The following is a 12,483-nucleotide window of genomic DNA, read 5'->3' as shown; positions in this document are numbered from 1 at the left end:
CGCAGGGGTATACAGTGTATGTAGTTGTTAAATGAAATCCAAACAAACTGTAATATTATGTGAAATTATGTTAAGTTATTTAATTTAAAAAATCCCTCATGTAATGACACCACAATAACGAGTAATAGCATTCAGCAAATTAAAATAACAATACGTATTCAAAGATAACGTTAAACAAGGGAGATATATTTAAGAGGCAATCTAATGAAAAGGAGACACATAAACAACGTATATAAACTGAGATATATTTTAGATGTGATCACAGCAACTGTTGATACATTTATCCCATTATGAGACAAGACAGTGCCTTCAGGGGAACATGGGAAAATGTTTGCCGTTGTCCGCGGAACAACGTTTGTACGGAAGCAAATCGAAGGCCACGAATGTGGTTTTTTAAGACCTCAAATATAAGGAAATCGTAAAGCAAGAGATCGGGACTGTAAGGAGGATATGTAATTAAGGGCTTCGCAACGAAACATCTGCAGCGTACTCTAGACAACCTTGGCAACATTTGGGCGGCCATTATTCTGAAACAGAATGGTACAGGTCAACAGTCGTGGGCATTTGGACTTTACGGCGCGCTTCAGTTTTTGCAAAGCGTCCACGTTCCTCGTGCATTAATTGTGGCGCCATGTTACAGGAAGTCAGTGAACAGCGGGTTGACAGACGACATCGTTCTGTTGCAGGTTAACGGCCGCACAGATGTTGCCAAGGTAGTTTCGACTACGGTGCCGCCGTTTCTCTGGGAAGCCCTTACACATTCTGCCCACGCGATTAAATTTTTTGGAGCCCTGAGAATCCGTAGTCATCGATTTGCTTCGACCGAAGAGCTGTGCGCCTAGGTAGAACCATGGTACCGTAGTCAATGGCAAATTTTTTTCCATAAAGGCATTTACCGTCTTGTCTCACCATGGGATAGATCTACGGCGGCTACTTTTGAAAACATAAACGGTTTACTTATTTGAAATAAATGATTGTAGCTTCGTCGTAAGTTGAACTGAGAAGTACCTGTTTCTTTTATCTCTTTATGATCATTAATTTCGGACACATAAGTGTTACAAATACAGGCGATAGCATGCTGCTGTTAAGTCGGCGATATACTGCTTTGATTACTCCAGAGGTAGTTTGTCTACATGGGCTATCGTCTGTATTAGTCGCAGTTATAGCGAGCACTCCGTCTTCAGGCTACAAGTGGCCCATCGGGACCATCCGACCGCCGTATCATCCTCAGATGGGGATGCAGATAGGAGGGGCGTGTGGTCAGCACACCGCTCTCTCGGTCGATGTGATGGTTTTCTTTGATCGGAGCCGCTACTATTCAGACAAGTAGCTCCTCAGTTGGCATCACGAGGCTCAGTGCACCCCGAAAAATGGCAACAGAGCATGGTGGTCCGGATGGTCACCCATCCAAGTACCGGCCACGCCCGACAGTGCTTGACTTCGGTTATATGGCGGGAACCGGTGTATCCCCTGCGGCAAGACCGTAATAGCAAGGAAAATGGACACAGGTGTCCGAAACTTGCCACCATCAAGAAATAAAAACTAAATACTTCTGAGTGCAACTCATGACGAAGCTACAATCATTTATTTCAATTACTAGACAGTTGCGGATCTTTTATTCAGCTGCAGCACGCTGCAATTGCGTGAGATTTAGTTCCGTTTTTTTTGCACCTGTCTCGTTTTATTTGGCTGGCTCTTGTGTATATTATGCACATGTAAGCATACTGTAATATAGCTGCCTATCCTGCGGCAATATTATTACTCGCCTCTGTGGAGCGCACAGAAAACAGTTGTCAAGAGTCCTGGCTCAGCTTCCGTGCTCTGTGTGTGTGTGTTTTTAGGGTCACGTGCAGTGCCGACATCGTAGCTGGAAAGCGCAAACTGCGGTATTTTGATGAGCTAATTAACATCTTTACCACGGAAGTTATGTATTTTACATCTGTGTAGGCGGCTCAGTATGTGTTACACTGAAGAGCCAACAAGCTGGTACACCTGCCTTAATACCTGTAGGGTCGCCGCGAGCACGCAGAAGTACTGCAACAAGACGAGGCGTGGACTCGACTAATGACTGAAATAGAACTGGAGGGAGGTGTCCTGCAGGGCTATCAGTAAGAGTATTGGGGGGGGGGGGGTTAGATCTCTTCTGAACTGCACGTTGCTAGGCATCCCACATATGCTCTGGAGAGTTTGGTGGCCAGCGGAAGTGTTTAAGTTCAGAAGAGTGTTCCTGGAGTCACTCTGTACCAGTTCTGGACCACCATGGACATGAAGGGATGCACCTGATCATACAGGATGCGTGTCACCTGTCAGAGTCGTATCTACACGTATGGGATTCATTCACTCCAATTGCACACGCCTCACACCATTCCAGAGCTTCCACCAGCTTGAACGGTCCCCTGCTAACATGCTCAGTGTCCATAGATTAATAATGTTGTCTCACTACCCACACACGTCCATCCGCTCGATACAATTTGAAACGAGACTCATCCGACCAGACAACATGTTTCCAGTCATCAACTAAAAGTCCAATGTCGGTGTTGACGGGCCCGGGCGAGGCGTAAAGCTTTGTGTCGTGCAGTCATCAAGGGTACACGAGAGGGCCTTCGGCTCCGAAAGCCCGTATCTATGATGTTCCGTTGAATGGTTCGAACGCTGACATTTGTCGATGGCCCAGCACTGAAATCTGCAGCAATTTCCGGAAAGATTGCATTTCTGCCACGTTGAACGATTGTCTTCAGTCGTCGTTGGTCGCGTTGTTGCAGCATCTTTTTCCGGCCGCAGCGATGTCGGAGATGTGATGTTTTACCGGATTTCTGATATTCACGGTACACTCGTGAAATGCTGGTACGGGAAAATCCCCATTTCACCGCTACCTCTGAGATGCTGTGTCCCATCGCTCGTGGACCGACTATAACACCACGTTTAAAATTGTTAAAATCTTGATAACCTGCCATTGTAGCAGCAGGAACCGATCTAACAACTGCGACAGACGTTTGTTGTCCTATATAGTCGTTGCCGACCGCAGTGCCGTATTCTGCCTGTTTACATATCTCTGTATTCGAATACGCATGCGAATAAGTGTTTCTTCGGCGCTTCAGTGTATTTCATATCGCCACAAATTGTTCCACTAACGTACTTGTATGACTGCAGTGATACCAGTTCTAAGTCGTTTATATTGCAGTCATACGACGCTAGTGTACTGCATTTTTTGAGGATCAGAATCTTACATTCCTGTAAATTTGTGCAGATTTTTTCAGGTAGATCATTACAGATAGCTGCATCATCTGCAACAGCTAGTGCTCTATCTCTAACGACTTCCACTTCGGGGCAAGTAGTTGGAGACTGAATTTCTGTCGGACTCTGATTACAGCAGTCAACCCGAGTGTTTTATTACCACGGCAATAGGTTTCATTTTTACCTTGAAACTGTCAGATAAATACATAACAGTATCTAACAGTTGCTTTTGTGTGAGTGCACCCGAAACCTGCTGCCATCTAACGAATATTACAGGAGTTTAGCTTTAGGTGAAGCGGCAAGAGGACAACCGCCGTGCGGAAACGCTTATGTGAATTCGGCGCGCGGTTATAAAATACACAATCCACATGCCTTTGTTTTACATAACTTTGTGCAACAATCACTAAGAGAATTTTTGTTATTTTCAACGCCTGGCGTGTTGCACTCTCCTACACAAGCCCCGATTGCTGTGGGCTCAGCATGACGGATTGCCGTCCTACGGGGCCGGGTTCGATTCCCGGCTGGGTCGGATATTTTCTCCGCTCAGGGACTGGGTGTTGCGTTGTCTTCATTATCATTTCATCCCCATCCGGCGCGCAGGTCGCCCAATGTGGCGTCGAATGTAGTAAGACCTGCACGAAGGCGGCCTGACCTGCCCAACACCGACTCAAAGGAAGGCCTCGGCGCTTGTTCGTGACGTCACGTTAGCTAGGCACGGCAAACGCCAGGCCTGTTGCAGGAATACTCATAATGGTGGTGTCTCCGTCTCTGACACAGGAAAATGTGAAACTATTGGCGGTAGTTGACCAACACACATTGTTCTGAGAGATTTCTGCAATCAATTAATTGTGCAATTCATTACACTTCTTAATAAATAGTGTACTCCTTAACTTAAATTTCCACCTGTTTTAAGGATTGACATACAAAAACAACTTCATGGTCCAGCAGCAACCGAATTCGTGCTTCTTTACCTTATTTGTAAGTCTGAGGAAGTTACTTTTGTACTTGGTTGCTTTTACAAGAAACTGTGAACATATTGGTGCTCTTCTTTAGGTATCTTGGTTGACTATGGGATGAGGAGCACTGAATGTTAACGAAATATCGTGCTATTGTATACGTTGGGGGAGGGGGTGGGGGACAGAAGAAGAGGCAAGAGAGAGATACTTCTTTTATCAAATAATTTTTTTTTTATCTTATAAAGTTTCTCCTTTCAGTTGCAAGAGGGGAATATTTATCTTTTCTAATTTGCATGTTTAAAAAAGTTTAAGCTCAGCAGTATTTTCGGTGTATGAAGCTATTTTGTTTCCTGTTTAGAATTCTTTTCGTTGAAAACGACTGTAATCTAATGACTGGCAACAGTTGGACATTTACACATGTAAATTAGTTCACATTTCCAGTGACGATGTCAAACGAAAATAAATAAATAAATAAAAGAAACGAGTTAATTGCAAGGGGGTTGGGGTAAGTTTCGATAACAAAAAGGATCAAGTGAATATAGTTACTTGAATGTAAAATTTCCGAAGCTTCTTCTCATATTGATCTACGTTTGTCTGGACAGGATTCAGTAATACAGAACTATGATCTTCATTTGTAGCTTTACGATAGTAAGAAAATCTTTCATCTAAATAAAACTGCAGAATCCAAAACAATACCAAACATTTTGTCCAAAAAGAAGAGATTTATAGTGATAAGCACGCCCAGGCTTTTCTGCCTACAACAGACCTGGCGTTCGCCGTGCCTAGCTGACGTGACGTCACCAACAAGCGCCGAGGCCTTCCTTTGAGTCGGTGTTGACCTGTCCCCGCAAGGGGCCTCCCGACCAATGGCGCCAAACGCTCACAGAAGTCAAAGTGATTCCACATGGGACGCTCAATAAGTAATGCATCACATTTTTTTCCTGAAAGCAGATTGGTTTTATTCAGGATTTCAATATGCCATATTATTCCCTACTCATCTGGCTACCAAACCAAATTTTTGAACACAATCTCCGTTCAATGGTACGGCCTTAGGCCACCTTACTGGGAGGGCCAGTATGCCCGCATCGTACCACTCCACAGGTCGATGTAGGTGCCGACGTCTCGCTGCATCAATAACTTCCCCATCATCCACATACTGCCTCACTTGGAGTGCAACCTTCGTTGGGGCAAATAGATGGAAGTCGGAAGGTGCGAGATCCGGGCTGTAGAATGGATGAGGAATAACAGTCCAATCAAGTTTTGAGAGCTCCACTCGCGTGCGCAGACTTGTCTGAGACCTTGCGTTGTCATGGAAAAGGAGAAGTACGTTTGCATTTTTGTGGTGACGAACACTCTGAAATCGTTTCTTCAATTTCCTGAGGGTACACAGCTGTGTCCGGTCGACCGGCACGCGGGAGATCTAACAAGTTTGTGCGACCTTGTTGTCATGATGACAGACACCTCGCCCAACGATTCACTGTGCTTTTGTTCACTGCCAGGTCTCCATAGACATTCTGTTAGCGCCTATGAATCTCTCTTCCAAGTTCTTTGCTGTTTAAACAGAATTATAATCTCATCAATAACGTAAAACTTTTGTTCATTTTCGAAATATCTCCTTAAGTTCCCTCCCGGCTTGCTCTTAGTACAAACTGACTAATTCAAAGCAAAAAACAAAAAACAAAAAAATCCTGAAGATATGGGAGGGATAAGAGCTTAAGGTAGCCAGGATTCAGTCGCCGCGTCCCCTACCGCCAGGCTTGCAGGCCACAGGTGCAGCTAGCCAGCGCCAGCCTAATGGAATGTTGCCACCTGTGGTGTGTGTGTGTGTGTGTGTGTGTGTGTGTGTGTTTGTCTGCCTCCTAACGACTCCGCGCTCCCGTCTCACCGGATCCACACCATACTTTCCACATGCGTGCTCACACGCCACAGTATCAGAGCGCGTTTCGACATCCCGATCTCTCCCACTTTAGGGGCTTTCTTGGCTCTTCAGGAACGACTTACGCTCCTCTAACGTGTTTCTACTTTACATAGCGAGATTATAATTACTTGTCAATTGACACTTCCCGCACTGGAACTGATTTCCTCCAATCACAGTGCTCAAAGATCACACCCGAACTGTTCGCCGTTGCCGAACTGCTACAACAAATGGTGACACTTCCAATTCCTTGTCCGGCTTTCTTTCGTGATGTGTTTAGATCCCGAATCCTGAGTCTGGCCCTTTTATTTCGCATTTCATGAAACATGATAACCACGCCGAAAACAACCCCCCCCCCACACACACACACACACACAGTGGCCATAAAATACGCAAGCTTCATATCCAGCACAAGCCAAACACTACTGGATCACATATCATAATACGCGATTGGTTGTCTCATATTCACAGTTGTTATCATGACAGACATCGACCTACAGGAGATAAGGTCCGATGATATTACATGAGGCTGAACTTTTTGAAGGCAGCAAATAATCGTTACGGCTGGACCTGTGAACGAATATATATAAAGGTATATCGTTATTTGGTGCTATAGGGTAGCGGTTAATTTGCAGTCTTGAAATCCAGAGCGTCTTGGCTTGAAATTTCAACAGTCAATAAAAGAACTTCATTTTCGAATATTTATCAAAATTACTATTACTTTTATTCAGTTAATTGGTTTTAATGTTATTTCTTGTTTTTATTCTCGCCTATAACCTGTAACTGAGTGCCAACCAGAACTGCTCATTGGTTGGTATCACTTCAGCAGCTCGTTTAGCCAGTGTGTGGATAGTTTCAGGTAAACAATTAAAGTGGGGAATTACATTTCGCTTTTAGGGCTGAAACTGAAATTTTCGTTACTTTCTATTTGATGACGATCCTCAGTTTCAAATATTTAAATTTATTCTTGTAATAGGTATAGATGAACTACCTAAACCGACATATCCAAATTTGTGCCAGACCCGGAGTCGAACTATTTCAAATATATAGGTGTGTGACTCATTGAAGTTTGTATACGAAGTTGGTATCAGTTCTTTCGGGGCACACATTTTCAACTGTCCCCGTTGATATTTATCAACGCCTGTAAGCAACTAAAGGTCTGGATTTCATTGTAATTTCATTATTGAAGTTTGGGTCGTTCTGCGGATAGTAATCAGATAGTGTAAGTGGTAAAGTGACCGCTCGCGATAGGCGGGAAATGCGGTTCGAGTAGCTTTAGGTAGTACATCTACGCCTGTTACAGGTGAGGTGAATTTCAGGAATAAATTTCAATTGAAATTTTTGTCCTGTAGTTTGTTCGTAGAGGTCAGCTTTCATCACCATGTAGAAAGCGAGCATGATTAATAGATCTGCCGCAGGTTCTTGACGGCCTTTTTCTCAGATACAATGCATGTCACCAAGTTGTGGATACCTCAAGACAAGACCGCAAAATCAAGGCTACAAAATACGTCATCTGCCGCAGTCGAGTCACTGGTCACTTTAAATCAGCTGTGTGGCGTTCCCGTTATACCTGACGGCAGTCACTTCGAACACAGCTCCGCGTTACGTGTAACAGCACTTCAGCACTGGTAAAGTAGCCCGCCGCGTTTGCGTGTCGCCTTTAACCGAACGGCAGCCGATGTGTCAAACTGCCAACACTGTAGCGACAAGTGGCAGACGTAAGTAATTTTAATAGAAGTATATGCTTTCTGTCCTTGTCACTCACCCAAAACCTACAGCAAGACAGTATCTACCAGATTGTAGCATACCACTATGGTAGACCAATAGTAGGTCTACTATTTCTAAAACTATTGTGCATTGTTTTTAAATTTCCTGAGAGACTGAAACCGAGTGCTGGACTGGGATTCGAAACCGGAACGGCGCCATTTGTCGGAAAATGCTCTTACCGGCTGAGATATCCACACTCAGACACAGGTCCGCCGCTCAGCTTGGGACATGGACAATATCGTGGATGGAATGTGTAGTAACTAAGAAATCTTAATAAATCATTCATTTATTATTTAAAAAGAAGACTAAAAACCATTCTTTTGTGTTGATAATGTCTATTTTCCGAGGTCAGCATAATAATAAATAATAACACATTGCTGGCGATGTAAATGTGTTGCTATCATTATTTAGCTTTAACGTAGTATCTGCTCCAATAAATATTCTCTAAAAAAACGTATTCCGTGGACAAAAAGTTAGACGGGGTACAGGTTTTTCCGCTATTTTATCGTCAAGGGAACAGAAATATGCCGTACAAGGTTGATATATAAATCAACGGTGCGTTTTCTTAAAGATGAGTAGTAAGGTCATTTTAAGAGTTAGAAGTATCTATATTATGTGTGAAGCTTTATTAGGGAGCGCGTCCTGTCGTGGTTGTTTTGTTTATTTACATGAGGTATTCAGTATGGACTTCGTGCGGTGACACTAATAGTAGTGTCAGCCCTGACGTCTTTGTAAGCACAGCAAAGAGACAGCAGGAAGGAGTATCAACAACTCTGACACAGTACATAGCAATAATGTCAACATGTAATTGAATCTTTTTATAACAATGTTTTGTTTAAATGTTTGAATGTCATAGTCTCAACAGAAACTCAGTCTAACTTACAGATACATGCTTGTCTCCTGTCTGATGTATAGTCAATGTGTAAAAGTCTGGAATACTGATTTCGCAGACGTTGACGTCGAATCAAGATTTCATCTAATCGGGAGTTCGGCGACTACTGCAAGGAAGATGTGTAGTTTATTAGTAACACAAATGGCGACTGAACTCCCGCAAGTATTATCTTCCGTTCGATTAAGCAGATCGTGTCAATCAAATTCGCTCTGAAACGAGTGTTTTGCTGGAACACCATAACCAGTCATCTTCAGTCGTCGTTGTATGCGTCTCAGAGCAAACTGGAGAGAAGTGTGGAAAGGATGTTCCAGTATAAGAATTCGTCAGCGAAATGAGTTGAAAGCCGGTGGTATGAAGAGCCCATGCGTGAATTCCAGGGCATCCATTGCGCTCTCTCTCTCGCTCTCTCTCTCTCTCTCTCTCTCTCTCTCTCTCTCTCTCTCTCTCTCTGTGTGTGTGTGTGTGTGTGTGTGTGTGTGTGTGTGTGTGTGTCCTTTCCCAGCACCGGGTAGCGCTTTCTGTTCTAAAAGTGGCTGGATTTTACGTAACGTACCAAGTTACGTCACAGTTCATACATCACCATATACAGCAGACGGAAGGAACTTGGAGAAGCTGAAAGTTACAACACTTACGTCACTCATTTGCCCTGACGGCGTTTCTGGTCTATTAAAGCAACAGTCCTGGTATCCTAGTTTCATGATGATACGAGATTGATAGATATATTTGAATGGTTGTTTTACATCCCTGTTATGACTTCAAACGACACGCTAAATCACGAAAGAGATAAACATGAAAAGAAAAAGGTGGGCTCTCACCGTGAATTACCATCTAGATTTCTCCGACAAACATGAACTGCGCACTCTGTGCAGAGTATTAGTACTTCCTGTTCAAAGTACGCAAATGAATAAAAGGCAACGATATGAAACATATTAGAGCCATCATTTCTGTCTTAACATGTTTTGCTCCTTTAATGTAATAACACGACTAACAATAACCGTGTTCCGCAACAAATACGATCACGGTTAGACTCCTTATTCAAATAATATGTTGTTAATGAGAGAAAACGCTGAAATGAGAACAGTTTCAGAATTTAGTTATACTATTCCCTGTGTTCATTTTGAAATTAGTTATTTATACCTATCACAGTTTGCAGTCATAACATCCAGACGGGATGAAAAATTCTATCTTTCTATATGAGTAGTCTATTAATAGATATCCGAAATTGTTAGGCGTCTCAAATAACTTTGATGTCGGTTTGCTGCTGCCATTACTCGCACTCACGAAACTTTACAGTGCATTTTATTAGTTTGTTCAACAATCACTATAGGGTCATTATAACTTGCACCAGTTCATGAGAATTTCAATCTATTCTTACTGACACTTATATGGATATGACCTGCAGCCGTCTAGAACAAAATTAGAATTATATATTAATACCTTCAGCTGCTGACGGGCGTTGATATATATCGACGGGGCAGGTGAAAATGTGAGCCCCGACCGGGACTCGAACCCGGGATCTCCTGCTTACATGGCAGATGCTCTATCCATCTTTTTTTTTTTAACTTATTTTGTTCGCTTTCGTTCGTTTCATCTGCTCCGGGCGGACGTCGTAAGACATCCGTTTAAGTTCCTTGTTGATCGATTAGCTCAGTTTTTTTTTATTACAGAGGGCTGCTAACTCTCTGACCGAACACGCTGAGCTACCGTGCCGGCATCCATCTGAGCCACCGAGGGCACAGAGGGTAGTATGACTGCAGAGACTATCTCGCACACGCCTCCCGCGAGACCCACATTCTCGTCTTATACGTCCACACACTACATTCGTAGTGTCCCTACCCAATCCACTCATTTCTCGTGGAAGACATTCTTACCAAGTCCCGTAAGAGTTCGGGTAATATGTGTATTAATGTCCGAAAGAACAGACACCATATCCATATAAGTATATAGTTCTAACAATAGCGGCCATGTCCTCCTTCTGTGCTGAGGTACACGTATTACCCGAAATCTTACGGGACTTGGTAAGAACGTCTTCCACGACTAATGAGTGGATTGGGTAGGGACACCACGAATGTAGTGTGTGGACATATAAGATGAGAATGTGGGTCTCGCGGAAGGCGTGCGTGAGATAGTCCCTGCAGTCGCACTATCCTCTGTCCCCTCGGTGGCTCAGATGGATAGAGCGTCTGCCATATAGGCAGGAGATCCCGGGTTTAAGTCCCGGTCGGGGCACACATTTCTCACCTGTCCCCGTTTATATATCAACGCCCGTCAGCAGCTGAAGGTATTAATACATAATTCTAATTTTGTTCTTACTGAAGTCTTGATACACTATGTTATCGGAAATATAAATCGATACGAAAAATACTCGCGACTTGATTCCACGTCTCTCCTATACCTCGCCGTATTCGATGGAATCACTTCGCTGTCTCCTCCTCCAACACGACCACACTAAACCCAAAATGTCATTCTGCGCCGCAACAAAGCCGAAACTCGCGCTAGCCTTGAGACAACTCAGAGAAAATTACCGGCGTTACGAAAAGCCCGCCACGTCGCGTGCGCGCGGTAGTCTCGCAGCATATTCTCAAAAAATTCACAGGTGTTTGTGGAGCGTCAACATACTTTTAGTAAGTAAGAGTGATATGGTTCAGAGCATGTCACTTCGGCGACGGTAAATTTACGCCAGACGTCAAACTCCGGGACAACTGCTGCCCTTCGTGCTGCTAATCTGTGTCCACTGTAGTGTGTGCGACGCGGCGACGGAGCCAGCCGGCAACTGCCGGGGAGGATCGTGGGACAGCATTCCGGAAAAGTCGCCGGGGCGCAGCATTAATGCTGACGTGCGTTGCGCAGTAGCCTCTTGTTGTGATGTTTGTATTACAGCTTGCACTATAAGGAACAGCACTCCAAGGCCGGCCCGGGCGCTGCCACGCCACGCGGCACGGATGATTACTCAGAACACCTGCGCAGGCGCAGAGGAGGGGCCGCCCAAGGTAGCCAGGAGAGAGAGAGAGAGAGAGAGAGAGAGTTGCGCCTCAGGACACAACGCGAAAATTTTAGAGCAGTGAAGGGCTCTGCGAGTGGAGAATGTAGAGTACGAATGAAGATAGAAGTGTGCAAACTATTTAGAGAACCTTAAATAAAAGCAAAAATAAAATCTAAAGGGATTAAGTGGATTAGTCGTGCAAAGAGAACGGAAGGAGACAGTTTCATGGAGGTGGAAGGGGTTCACTAAAAAAACCGAGAATAAGATTTGTAGACGATGAGGAAAAGGACTAATAATTTTCTGAAAATTAGTGAAGGACAGATCAACGTAAAAACAGAAGAGCTTCTACTCGCTTTGGAATAATAATAATAATAATAATAATAATAATAGAGTCTCTCCTATTCTGTTCAACTTAGTTCTAGACAAATTTATGGAAGAATGGGAGACAGAACTTGAGAAATGTGGGGTTTGGAAACCAATCCGACTGGGCATTGCCAAAAGCGACCTCTAAATACTATATCTTGCATTTGCGGACGACTTGGCGGTACTAACAGAGGATAATCAGGCTGCAGTCAAACATCTGCCAATACTCAAAGAGTGTGCAGAAAAAGTAGCTTTACAAATTTCAATTGACAAAACTGAATTCTGTTGTTCAAAAACAGAAATTGCAAGCTGAAAAACAAAATATGGTTAAATTAAGAGGGTCCCATACTTCAGCTACCTTGGAGAATTCATC

The sequence above is a fragment of the Schistocerca cancellata genome, chromosome 3 (assembly GCF_023864275.1).
Source record: "Schistocerca cancellata isolate TAMUIC-IGC-003103 chromosome 3, iqSchCanc2.1, whole genome shotgun sequence".
NCBI lineage: Eukaryota > Metazoa > Arthropoda > Insecta > Orthoptera > Acrididae > Schistocerca > Schistocerca cancellata.
The sequence above is the reverse complement of the archived record's forward strand: the minus strand, read 5'-3'. Positions refer to the sequence as shown.